The sequence below is a fragment of the Pseudophryne corroboree genome, chromosome 2 (genome assembly GCF_028390025.1).
Source record: "Pseudophryne corroboree isolate aPseCor3 chromosome 2, aPseCor3.hap2, whole genome shotgun sequence".
Taxonomy (NCBI): domain Eukaryota; kingdom Metazoa; phylum Chordata; class Amphibia; order Anura; family Myobatrachidae; genus Pseudophryne; species Pseudophryne corroboree.
Genome location: NC_086445.1, coordinates 676,788,673 through 676,802,543, shown reverse-complemented (window position 1 = coordinate 676,802,543; position 13,871 = coordinate 676,788,673). Strand labels below are relative to the sequence as shown.

The following is a 13,871-nucleotide window of genomic DNA, read 5'->3' as shown; positions in this document are numbered from 1 at the left end:
ATATTTAGAATCCATCCGTGCTGTCGTAGTACTACTTGAGATAGTGCTACTCCGACCTCTAACTGTTCTCTGAACCTTGCCCTTATCAGGAGATCGTCCAAGTAAGGGATAATTAAGACGCCTTTTCTTCGAAGAAGAATCATCATTTCGGCCATTACCTTGGTAAAGACCCGGGGTGCCGTGGACAATCCAAACGGCAGCGTCTGAAACTGATAGTGACAGTTCTGTACCACAAACCTGAGGTACCCTTGGTGAGAAGGGCAAATTGGGACATGGAGGTAAGCATCCTTGATGTCCAGAGACACCATATAGTCCCCTTCTTCCAGGTTCGCTATCACTGCTCTGAGTGATTCCATCTTGAATTTGAACCTTTGTATGTAAGTGTTCAAGGATTTCAGATTTAAAATAGGTCTCACCGAGCCGTCCGGCTTCGGTACCACAAACAGCGTGGAATAATACCCCTTTCCCTGTTGTAGGAGGGGTACCTTGATTATCACCTGCTGGGAATACAGCTTGTGAATGGCTTCCAATACCGCCTCCCTGTCGGAGGGAGACGTTGGTAAAGCAGACTTCAGGAACCGGCGAGGGGGAGACGTCTCGAATTCCAATTTGTACCCCTGAGATACTACCTGCAGGATCCAGGGGTCCACTTGCGAGTGAGCCCACTGCGCGCTGAAATTCTTGAGACGGGCCCCCACCGTGCCTGAGTCCGCTTGTAAGGCCCCAGCGTCATGCTGAGGACTTGGCAGAAGCGGGGGAGGGCTTCTGTTCCTGGGAAGAGGCTGTCTGCTGCAGTCTTTTTCCCCTTCCTCTGCCCCGGGGCAGATATGAGTGGCCTTTTGCCCGCTTGCCCTTATGGGGACGAAAGGACTGAGCCTGAAAAGACGGTGTCTTTTTCTGCTGAGAGGTGACCTGGGGTAAAAAGGTGGATTTCCCAGCCGTTGCCGTGGCCACCAGGTCCGATAGACCGACCCCAAATAACTCCTCCCCTTTATACGGCAATACTTCCATATGCCGTTTGGAATCCGCATCACCTGACCACTGTCGCGTCCATAACCCTCTTCTGGCAGAAATGGACAGCGCACTTACTCTTGATGCCAGAGTGCAAATATCCCTCTGTGCATCTCGCATATATAGAAATGCATCCTTTAAATGCTCTATAGTCAATAATATATTGTCCCTGTCCAGGGTATCAATATTTTCAGTCAGGGAATCCGACCAAGCCACCCCAGCACTGCACATCCAGGCTGAGGCGATTGCTGGTCGCAGTATAATACCAGTATGTGTGTATATACTTTTTAGGATATTTTCCAGCTTCCTATCAGCTGGTTCCTTGAGGGCGGCCGTATCAGGAGACGGTAACGCCACTTGTTTTGATAAGCGTGTGAGCGCCTTATCTACCCTAGGGGGTGTTTCCCAACGCGCCCTAACCTCTGGCGGGAAAGGGTATAATGCCAATAATTTTTTAGAAATTAGCAGTTTTTTATCGGGGGAAACCCACGCTTCATCACACACCTCATTTAATTCATCTGATTCAGGAAAAACTACGGGTAGTTTTTTCACACCCCACATAATACCCTTTTTTGTGGTACTTGTAGTATCAGAAATGTTCAAAACCTCCTTCATTGCCGTGATCATGTAACGTGTGGCCCTACTGGAAAATACGTTTGTTTCCTCACCGTCGATACTGGAGTCAGTGTCAGTGTCTGGGTCTGTGTCGACCACCTGAGGTAACGGGCGCTTTAGAGCCCCTGACGGTGTTTGAGACGCCTGTACAGGTATTAACTGATTTGCCGGCTGTCTCATGTCGTCAACAGTCTTTTGTAAAGTGCTGACACTATCACGTAATTCCTTCCATAAGACCATCCAGTCAGGTGTCGACTCCCTAGGGGGTGACATCACTAATACAGGCAATTGCTCCGCCTCCATACCATTTTCCTCATCATACATGTCGACACAACGTACCGACACACAGCACACACACAGGGAATGCTCTGATAGAGGACAGGACCCCACTAGCCCTTTGGGGAGACAGAGGGAGAGTTTGCCAGCACACACCAGAGCGCTATATATATATACAGGGATAACCTTATATAAGTGTTTTTCCCTTATATAGCTGCTGTATAGATTTATCTGCCAAATTAGTGCCCCCCCTCTCTTGTTTTACCCTGTTTCTGTAGTGCAGGACTGCAGGGGAGAGTCAGGGAGCTTCCCTCCAACGGAGCTGTGAGGAAAAAATGGCGCCAGTGTGCTGAGGAGATAGGCTCCGCCCCCTTCTCGGCGGCCTTTCTCCCGCTTTTTTAAGGAAAAATTGGCAGGGGTTAAATGCATCCATATAGCCCAGGAGCTATATGTGATGTATTTTTTGCCATATAAGGTGTTTTTATTGCGTCTCAGGGCGCCCCCCCCCAGCGCCCTGCACCCTCAGTGACCGGAGTGTGAAGTGTGCTGAGAGCAATGGCGCACAGCTGCGGTGCTGTGCGCTACCTTATTGAAGACAGGACGTCTTCTGCCGCCGATTTTCCGGACCTCTTCAGTCTTCTGGCTCTAAGCTAGGAGAAACCAACAGAAGAGAGTTGGAAAGTAGACTCTTGTGTGGGAGCACTCAGATTCAGAGGATTGAGTGTGTGTTAATCAATACTGATAAAACTTGATTTTATTAACTTATTATTAAAAAATGATTATAGGAGTAAATTATAGATAAGTAGTGTAGCTACGCGAAAATATAGCACTATATTCTATATAATTAGAGTGGTTTTCAAAACCACAATAAAAAACCGGAAATCAATGTCTTTGGCCTCGTGGTTTTACTGAGATCACAATAGCATCTCTGTGGAATATATGACCATCATTTATTCTACAGCAATCCTATTCAGGATTAGTTAGTCGTAGAGAATTAAATCATAAGTCATACAGCATTCTGTGTAAGCAATTTTCATGTACTGCTTTTACATGCCTACTAGTGATAGCTATAATCTTATAGCTATCTGAGCATTATAATGTACTTATAGATACTTATATTCTGCTCCAAGAGGTTTTCTATCCTGAATGACACCAAATAGGCATTGGGAGCAAACTAGGATTTATTATTATTTTTTAAGCACGGCCGATAATTGTACAAAGAATTTTCCAGCTGTATATTGGTACTAACCCCGCAGCAAATGACTACCTAATTGTGTGCATTGTCTTCCACTGTGGATATCTAAGAATATCCTCAGCTGTTTTTTGCTGCTCTCTTTCTCTCACTTTAGTCTCCCTGACATGATGCATAAATTATAATCTCTTTTACAAATGCATCAGGATTCAGAGGCTTACAGACAGTGAGAAATAGTTCTGGTGCATGTGATATAATTTATCTAAGGCTAATGTATGCGTGATTGCATAATAATTATTACAGCAACAGGATTGCTATAACTGTCGCCTCATTATCACTACCCTTTTCCGGCTATGAAAGCGGACACCATTGTATAGAAATCCCTGTAGATGCTAACTGTTCTCACCATAATTTTGTCCACTTGTATAGTGGATGCCCTGGTACTTAATCACTGTATATGATCAATATTGCCAGAATATTATCTCTATGGGCATAAGATCCAGATATTTTTCACACGATTGACTCAGATCACCACTGTGGCAATACGGGTATTGGGATTGACTGAACGGGCAGATTAAAATTGCGGACATACCCCGCTGGAGATGCCCGATCTCGTCTGATCTTGGAAGCCAAGCAGTGGAGGGCCGGGTCAGTACTCGGATGGGAGACCACCCTGGAACACCCTGGTACTGCAAACCATTCTTCTGCCCGATCTAGAGTGATCCCTAATAATACCAATTAGCACTCGGTTCTGTATGACTTATGATTTAATTCTCTACGACTAACTAATCCTGAATAGGATTGCTGTAGAATAAATGATGGTCATATATTCCACAGAGATGCTATTGTGATCTCAGTAAAACCACGAGGCCAAAGACATTGATTTCCGGTTTTTTATTGTGGTTTTGAAAACCACTCTAATTATATAGAATATAGTGCTATATTTTCGCGTAGCTACACTACTTATCTATAATTTACTCCTATAATCATTTTTTAATAATAAGTTAATAAAATCAAGTTTTATCAGTATTGATTAACACACACTCAATCCTCTGAATCTGAGTGCTCCCACACAAGAGTCTACTTTCCAACTCTCTTCTGTTGGTTTCTCCTAGCTTATACCCCTATTGACTCTAGGGAGCACCACTGATAGCAACGAATATTTGCAAAAAAAAATTTTCTTCACATGCATTAGGTTGCTGTATCTATAACGCAATTCAGCGTCATAAATCAGTTTTTTCAGAGGTCATTAGAAATCTATTGTAAGACTAGTGCGGTCCCAAAAAAAGCAGTCTTCTGGCTCTGTAAGGGGGCCGGCGGCGCGGCTCTGGGACCCATCCATGGCTGGGCCTGTGATCGTCCCTCTGGAGCTAATGTCCAGTAGCCTAAGAAGCCCAATCCACTCTGCACGCAGGTGAGTTCGCTTCTTCTCCCCTTAGTCCCTCGGTGCAGTGAGCCTGTTGCCAGCAGGTCTCACTGAAAATAAAAAACCTACTTTAAACTTTTACTCTAAGCAGCTCAGGAGAGCCCCTTAGTATGCACCCTTCTCGTTCGGGCACAAAAATCTAACTGAGGCTTGGAGGAGGGTCATAGGGGGAGGAGCCAGTGCACACCAGGTAGTCCTAAAGCTTTTACTTTTGTGCCCAGTCTCCTGCGGAGCCGCTATTCCCCATGGTCCTTTCGGAGTCCCCAGCATCCACTAGGACGTCAGAGAAACAGGGGGCGTGACGCGTGATCATGGCACTTTCGCGAAGCTACGTCACCTTTCAAATAATTTTCGGGTGCGGGTGAGATCACCCATTTTTACTTGTTGGGAGGTATGACTTAACAGACATCTTACACCCGATTGAGTACATGCACAGATATGCTTGCATAATAAAGTTGGAGAGAACATCTTTTAAATGGTTACTGGAAGAAAGCAAACTAAGTATGATCATTCCAGACAACACAATTCCTCAGTGCATTGCAGGAACTTATCCATCATGCAATACCAATTTATTCTGCAGCAGGACAATGACCCCAAACATACAGCCAATGTCAATTAGGACTATGTTCAGAGTAAAGAAGAACAAGCAGTCCTGGAAGTGATGATGTGGCCCCCACAGAGCCCTGATCTCAATCAACATCATCAAGCCTGTCTGGGATTACATGATCGGACAGAAAGATTTTAGCAAGCCTACATCCACAGACGATCTGTGGTTAGTTTTCCAAAATGTTTAGAACAGTCTCCCTGCAGAGATCTTTCAAAAACTGTGTGCAAGTGTACCTAGAAGAATTGATGCTGTTCTGAACGCAAGAGGTGGTCATACCAAATATTCAAATTTTTCTTCTGTTCATTCACTTTGCATTTGTTTATTTCTTTTATTTTATTTATTTGTTAATTTCTTACTTTGCAGCATTTTTTTCACACCTGCCTAAAACTTTTGCACAGTACTGTATGTAATATAGAAATTGCCTTTATTACTTCATTTTTGGGGGTTCTGTGTTTATCATTATTATTAACCTTTATTTATATACCACCTACATATTACACATCAGTTTATAGAGAACCTTTCACTAGCCCTGCCACAGTGGAGCTTACAATCTATATTCCCTACCACATACAGAGAATCCGGAAAGTATTCACAGCGCTTCACTTTTCCACATTTTGTTATGTTACAGGCTTATTCCAAAATGGAATAAATTCTTTTTTCCCTCAAAATTCTACACACAATGGGGGTAATTCCGGTTGATCGCAGCAGCATTTGTTAGCAGTTGGGCAAAACCATTTGCACTGCAGGTGTGGCAGATATAACATGTGCAGAGAGAGTTAGATTTGGGTGGGATGTGTTCAAACTGAAATCTAAATTGCAGTGTAAAAATAAAGCAGCCAGTAACTATTTACCCTGCACAGAAACAAAATAAAACCCAAATCTAACTCTCTCTGCAAATGTTGTCTGCCTCCCCTGCAGTGCACATGGTTTTGCCCAACTGCTAACAAAGTTCCTGCTGCGATCAACTCAGAATTACCCCCAATACCCCATAATAACAACGTGAAAAAGTTTTTTTGAGATTTTTGTAAAGTTATTAAAAATAAGAAACTAAGAAATCACATGTACATAAGTATTCACAGCCTTTGCCATGAAGCTCAAAATTGAGCTCAGGTGCATCCTGTTTCCACTGATCATCCTTTAGATGTTCCTACAGCTTCATTGGAGTCCACCTGTGGTAAATTCAGTTGATTAGATATGATTTGGAAAGGCACACACGTGTCTATATAAGGTCCCTCACTTGACAGTGCATGTCTGAGCACAAACCAAGCATGAAGTCAAAGGAATTGTCTGTAGACATCCGAGATAGGATTGTCTCGAGGCACAAATCTGGGGAAGGGTACAGAAAAATATCTGCTGCTTTGAAGATCCCAATGAGTAGTGTCCTCCATCATCCGCTTCTTAGAGCTGGCCGGCCGTCTAAACTGGGCGATCGGGGAAGGGCCCTAGTCAGGGAGGTGACCAAGAACCTGATGGTCACTCTGTCAGAGCGACAGCATTCCTCTGTGGAGAGAGGAGAACCTTCCAGAAGGACAACCATCTCTGCAGCAACACATCAATCAGATCTGTATGGTAGAATGGCCAGAGGAAAGCCACATGGCAGCCCACCTGGAGTTTGCCAAAATGCACCTGAAGGACTCTCAGACCATGAGAAACAAAATTCTCCGGTCTGATGAGACAAAGATTGAACTCTTTGGCGTGAACGGCAGGCGTCACTTTTGGAGGAAACCAGGCACCGCTCATCACCAGGCCAATACCATCCCTACAGTGAAGCATGGTGGTGGCAGCATCATGTTGTGGGGATGTTTTTCAGTGGCAGGAACTGGAAGACTAGTCAGGATAGAAGGAAAGATGAATGCAGCAATATACAGAGACATCCTGGATGAAAACCTGCTCCAGAGCGTTCTTGACCTCAGACTGGGGCGACGGTTCATCTTTCAGCAGGACAATGACCCTAAGCACATAGCCAAGATATCAAACGAGTGGCTCAGGACAACTCTGTGAATGTCCTTGAGTGGCCCAGCCAGAGCCAGACTTGAATCCAATTGAACATCTCTGGAGAGATCTGAAAATGGCTGTGCAACAAAGCTTCCCACCCAACCTGATGAAGCTTGAGAGGTGCTGCAAAGAGGAATGGGCGAAACTGCCCAAAGATAGGTGTGCCAAGCTTATGGCATCATATTCAAAAAGACTTGAGGCTGTAATTGCTGCCAAATGTGCATCAACAAAGTATTGAGCAAAGGCTGCGAATTACTATGTACATGTGATTTCTTCGTTTTTTATTTTTAATAAATTTGCAAAAATCTCCAAAACACTTTTTCCACGTTGTCATTATGGGGTATTGTGTCTAGAATTTTGAGGGAAAAAATGAATTTATTCCATTTTGGAATAAGCCTGTAACATGAAGAAGATGGGTAAGATGGACTACTGCGCACTAGGAAAAAAATTGCTGCACACTAAGAATATCAATTAACATACAAATACCATATGTCAAAATATTGAATTTGAAAGAAAAGGATATCATCTATGATGAGCGCTATTTTTCTCAGGGAGGTAGCAATGATGATCATAAAACAAAGTCTAGTTTATAACAAAAAAGACAAATGTTTTATTTTTAGACATCCATGGTTATAAAGTGACACAGTGCACATAACATGGCTCAGACAGACAATGACATGTATTAAAATTATGTATTGCAAAGACCCTTATTTTGTTAACATTAGCATTGTAAACATTAAAGGACCGGTAGAGGTCCAAAGAAGATTGAAAGTCCCACTCCAGTGCCTGGAGTGGGACTTTCAATCTTCTTTGGACCTCTACCGGTGTTTTCGCTGCATCCATCTGCGATTGGGCCAAGTGTGTGGTGTGTTGCTGGGCTGCCCGGCTGGAACCCACCTTTTAACATCAAGGCACACACCACATACCCAAAACGGTATGAGTCAGAAGTCTCACCATTGATAAAACATCCTGCACAAAGACTGTCCTTTAATGTTTACAATGCTAATGTTTACAAAATAAGGGTCTGTGCAATACATCATTTTAATACATGTCATTGTTTGTCTGAGCCATGTTATGTGCACTGTGTCACTTTATAACCATGGATGTCTAAAAATAAAACATTTGTCTTTTTTGTTATAAACTAGACTTTGTTTTATGATCATCATTGCTACCTCCCTGAGAAAAATAGCGCTCACCATAGATATCATCCTTTTCTTTCAAATTCAATAAGCCTGTAACATAACAAAATGTAGAAAAAGTGAAGCGCTGTGAATACTTTCCGGATGCACTGTATATAGTACACTCAGGATTACAAGAACATATAAACTACATATGGGTGTGGATCATAGGGTCGACAGTAACTAGGTCAACAGTCATTAGGTCAACCACTATTGGTTGACAGTGACTATGTCGACACCTGCAATAGGTCGACACGGTCATAAGGACGACATGGAATAGGTTGACATGGAAAAAGGTCGACATGAGTTTTTAAAAGAAATGTTGTGTCATCTTCTTCGTAAAGTGACTGGGAACCCCAATTAGTGCACCTTGTTTGTCTTTGTACTCTGGTTCTCAGAAACCTCCAGCAGTGAGCAGACTATCCCTATTTGAGGACACAAAAATTAATGGTCTGATAACTAAGTATTCATTCTGTTTCCCTTTCTTGCCATAAAAGAGAAAAACAGAGCAGCTCTAGAAAATTATAATCACACAAATGGATAGTCTAAATTTCTAAGCACTGTTTTAGATTAAGGGCCAAATTCAATTAGCCCTGTTAAGTTTACAGTGGTGAAAAAAGGGTGGTAGCCTCAGGATTTTAACATATTTTAATTTATCGCGTTAACAGATTTTAATACATGCTAGCGGCCGTTAATTCACAGCATCCATGAAAATTGAATGGATTCGTATGTTAACAGGGTCCCGGCACCCTTTAAGCCACTAGTTATCTGGGGTTTTTTGGCATAAAAAAAAAATCCCAAATAAATGCTGCTGGCAGGCTCACTTCGGGCGTAGGTGAATAGCCCCAGGGGATCAATTAGTCTGCTGTAAATTACTGTGGCTAATTGAATTGCCCCCCTATGTTTATAATGGCTATTATAATTATATTTTCATTAGGACTTTTAAATGTCATTAAGAGCCATGACACACATGGGTATGGGTCGTTGGGTCGACTCAACTTAGGTCGTCAGTCATTAGGTCGACATGCATCAGGTCAACAGGGACACTAGGTCGACACGTACCATGTCGACAGGTTAAAAGGTCGACGTGAGTTTTTGGACCTTTTTTGTGTCATTTTCTTCGTAAAGTGACGGGGAACCCCAATTAGTGCACCGTGTCCCCTCGCATGACTCGCTATGCTTCGGGCAAGGTTACTGTTCCCAAATGTAGTCCACGTGGATCGTAAAGTATGAAAAAGTCCAAAACATTTTTTTTAAAGTGGAAAACTCATGTCGACCTTTGACCTGTCGACCTAGTACATGTCGACCTAATGACCATGTCGACCTAGTGTACCTGTTGACCTTTAGTGGTCGACCTAATCACTGTCGACCTAAGTTGTGTCGACCTAACAACCGTATCCCACACACATTTATTGTTGAAGAAAATCCTTTAATTTATATAACATAAGGTTGCTAGTCTGCTACTTTTCCTCCTTCTAATGTTTGAATAAGAGGTCACCTTATCCCTACAAGTGCCAGCACTGCTGATAACCAAACATTTAAACGAGTGTAATAAACTATGGTGGGTGCCAAAAGCTGGGTTTACAGGTTGTCAGAGCCTCAGTTGTAGAAGTTAACACTCATTAAGGACATATAAACTACATGCCACGTTTATAAAGCTACTTATTGTCTAAATTATATCAGTGACTTCTTCCAAACAAGGATAGTTAGCAGTAAAAAATCTCAAATAACTATTGTTTTTTAACAAAGGGTTGATGTGGAGTGTTAGATCAATTTAATTTTTTATAGGGGTTAAACTGCCGAAAACTCCTGTTTTCTGAGGTTTACCTCAATACATATGGTTTCCCATATGTATTAAAATGGTCTGCAGCAGATATCAGATATTTACTGTTGACACCAGCACTGTAGTCCCCATAGAATTCTATGGGGCTGTGATGTACTGGTATGCAGCAAACTCCAGAAAGCTATTTGTAAAGGAGCCGGAATCCCGCCAGCCGGAATACCAGCCCACAGGGGCTATTTCCACTCGTGTCCATGACACCCACAGAGCGGGAATAGAACCTGTGGCGAGCGCAGCAAGCCCACAAGGGGGCTCTTAGTGCTCACCCCACTGCCGGTATTCTGCCTGGATACTGTCAGCCGGCATCCCGTCCGCCAGAAATACATATGTTTTCCCTTCTGCACAATAGCCAATGCCATCTATAGATGATGTTGCCTATAAAGACAGTGGATTTAGGGTTATGGTTAGGCACTAGGGCAGTGGTTCCCAATCTCGGTCCTCAATACCCCCAACAATTCATGTTTTCCAGGTCTCCTCACAGGATTGCAAGTGAAATAATTTGCTCCACCTGCGGGTCTTTCAAAATGTGTCAGTGAGTATTGAATACACCTGTTCAACTGCTAGGTGACCTGGAAAACATGAACTGTTGGGGGTACTTGAGGACAGAGTTTTGGAAACCACTGCACTAGGGGAAAGGTTAGGGTTAGTGTTATTCACTGCCACTGGATTAGATAACCGTCAGAACTCTGGATCAGTGTCGGACTGGGGAAAGAAGGGCCCACCGGGGAAATGCAGTGGTAGGAGCCCATGCTTAAGGGTGTGGCCAGGCAATAGTGGAGGTGTGGCCAACCACCACAGAGTCCCGGCTAACCAGTAGGGAGGGCATGGGCTGGGTCTCTTGATAAATATATATAGTAAACACTGCTTGTACGTACATGGTAATGTAGAAGATTAATAACGGAAGGAGGTTGGCCCACAGGCAGTGGGGCCCACTGGTGGTTTCCCCTGTGGGCCAGTCCGATCCTGGGATCAGCTGACCCAGAGAACAGCCCGGCATCAAAGGACCTGCTAACAGGTAAGTAATCACTGCACCACACAGTTTTTAATCATGCTGACAGCTCATGCATCCAACTCAGCTTCAGACCCAAAATGTCTGTGATTTTAATCTTAAAGGATAATATAAATAACTCACAAAGAGTAAAGTGGATTTTTTTTCTAATACCGACAATATTCTATACTAAGAGATTAACATGACTGTTGACATGTCTAATCAATTGTATATTTTTATTGTTCACTTTGCGATTCAAATAAGAAAAAAAAATGTAATGTAGAAATATGAGGATAGAATCAGTCAGAAATCTATATAACAAAAAAATTATATATTCCCTAAAGATCTCTACTAGATCGCCTTTAAGGTCTGTATTTGTGTTTTTCCATAACCTTGTTTCCTGATAGATCACATGGTACACTTTACAATACAATTTCATATCTTTACCCTTCATTTGTCTTTCCTTGAGCCAAGTGAGCATTGCTATCTTGTGTTCCACCTCACTCTGTGACAAACAGCTTTGTACAAATAAATGGTCACTGTAGGACAATGAATTGCTAATATAAACTACTTGCACTGTGTCATGCCAAAATAGCTGTGTATGGGGCATATTACTTTACCTAAAACGTAGGGTCAGCTTCTGGAGACTTCGCTGGATTCCTTACCAGGTAAGAATGTCATATGCACAGCTGAAACCAGGGTCCAGATGGGCAACAGAGACTACCCAATTCTTGTCTTTTTTTCTTAACAGACCACCTCTTCTCTGCTCCATCCAACCCTCTCTGCTCTGTCCAACCACTCGCCTGTAATCTCGCAGGAACGCCCAATGAAATCCACCACTCCTGTCTCCGTATCTGTACTTGTTCTCCCTGGACTTATGCACTGTGCGACTCAGACGATGGGCAGACTGAGAGCATCGTCGTTCTGTCCACCTCTGAAGCAGGCCCTAATTCTGGTTCAAAAGGTGCTCCACAAAATATATATATATTTTTTTTTTAAATAGGAAAATAATGTCAAATTGCTGATCTTTAATAAACAGGTTTGGCTACGGCCACACATAGCGGCCAAGCGGGTCCAGCTGAATGGGACCCGGTTGGCCGGGAGGGGTTTTTTGTGTGCACATGGATTCTGTTAAGGTACCTTAATATTCTCCGAAATATTACCTGTGCCACACGCTAGCCCAGGGAGGCAGAGGGAGATTAGGGAGGTAAATGTGTGGCTTAGAGACTAGTGTGTAGGAAAGAAGGGTTTGTGTTCCTGGAATATTGGGCAGACTTCTCAGTCAAGCGCCATCTTTTTTGTTGCAATGGATGCACCTGAATGAGAAGGGGGCAGCAGTGCTGGGGGGAAGGATGGTTAGAAGGTTGGAGGAGTTTTTAAACTAGGTGCCTGGGAGGAGGGTTTAGCCAGAAACTACGGTTTATGCAGTGAGAATAGTGAGGATGGAGGTAGTGAATGAAAGGTGGGGGGGTTTGTGCTGTTCTAAAAAGTAGCAGTTGTAATCTCCACCCCCGACCAACCCACAAGACCCACTGGACACAGACGACCTCCTCGCTGGCTGCACAGGCTCTGCTCAGCCACCGAAAAAATAACGCTGCACTTCAGCAGAGTGCTGTGTTGTGGGCCCGGGATGGCCGCTACTTTCACCCCTCCCTCCAACCCTGAACAGAATATTTAGACCTAGATTCATAATTATACTACTGTGTATAGGGGGTCATTCCGAGTTGATCGCTAGCTGATGTTGTTCATTGTTTAGCGATCAGTGAAAAAAATGGCTAATCTGCGCATGCACCGCAATGCGCATGAGCATCATACGGGTACGAAGTCCATTGTGGTTTTGCACTGGTTCTAGCGACGATTCCAATCGCAAAGCCGAACGCAAGGAGATTGAAAGAAAGAGGGTGTTTATGGGTGTCAACTGACTGTTTTCTGGGAGTGTTTAGAAAACGCAGGCGTGGCCGGGCGTTTGCTGGGCGGGTATCTGACTCCATTACCGTGTCACTCGTCGCAGCAATCATCGCACAGGATAAGTAACTACAGGGCTGGTCTTGTTTTGCACAAAATGTGTTTGCAGGCGCTCTGCTGCACAGGCGTTCGAAAATACACTCCCCGTGGGTGGCAACTATGCGTTTGCCCGGCTGCTAAAAACTGCCAGCGAGCGATTTACTCGGAATGACCTCTATAATTTTGTACCAACACAAGCTACCTTTAGTATTTTATAAATAGCAAACCATAGATATCTAGCCATTATCTCTTGTAACTCTCATGCCTGTCACCCATGTCTGTGTTCCTACTACACACCCAATCAGTGACTTCAGGTGCCCTAACTCAAACAGTTACGGCTGTTTGCCATGGCTGCAGGGTCCAATTTTGTACACATAGCCAGATCCTATATGGCCCAGTTAGTGCAGTCACATTTCAGACATTTTCTGCTTATGAGCATCTGCCATGGCGGGAGAGGGGGAGGGGGGGGGGGGTTGTGCTGTTCTAAAAGCAGCAGTTGGAAGCTCCGCCCCCAACCACGACTACCTCCCCCTGTGAAGCACCTCCATAGTCTGACTTCTGTGCCAGTGCTTTGTTGTAGTTACTCTGTGCCTTCGCTCTATGCTCCCGCAGCTTGTTCTGTGCATCTCCGGTTAATTGGTCCCGTCTGGCTCTCCGAGTCCTCTGCCGACTCTCGCTGCACAACGCCCGCCAGCGCTCCAGTGTGCAGTCACAGTCGCCCACTCTCCCACCGATGCCT

General features: G+C 43.9%; 1 protein-coding gene and 1 pseudogene across 2 annotated transcripts in view; one reads left to right on the top strand and one right to left on the bottom strand.

Moving 5' to 3' along the window:
• Positions 1-13,871, bottom strand: part of MFSD4A (major facilitator superfamily domain containing 4A) — a 314,229-nt gene that overhangs the window by 168,783 nt on the left and 131,575 nt on the right. The gene's annotated exons all lie outside the window — the stretch shown is intronic.
• On the top strand, positions 3,673-3,792 carry LOC135051822 (5S ribosomal RNA; annotated as a pseudogene).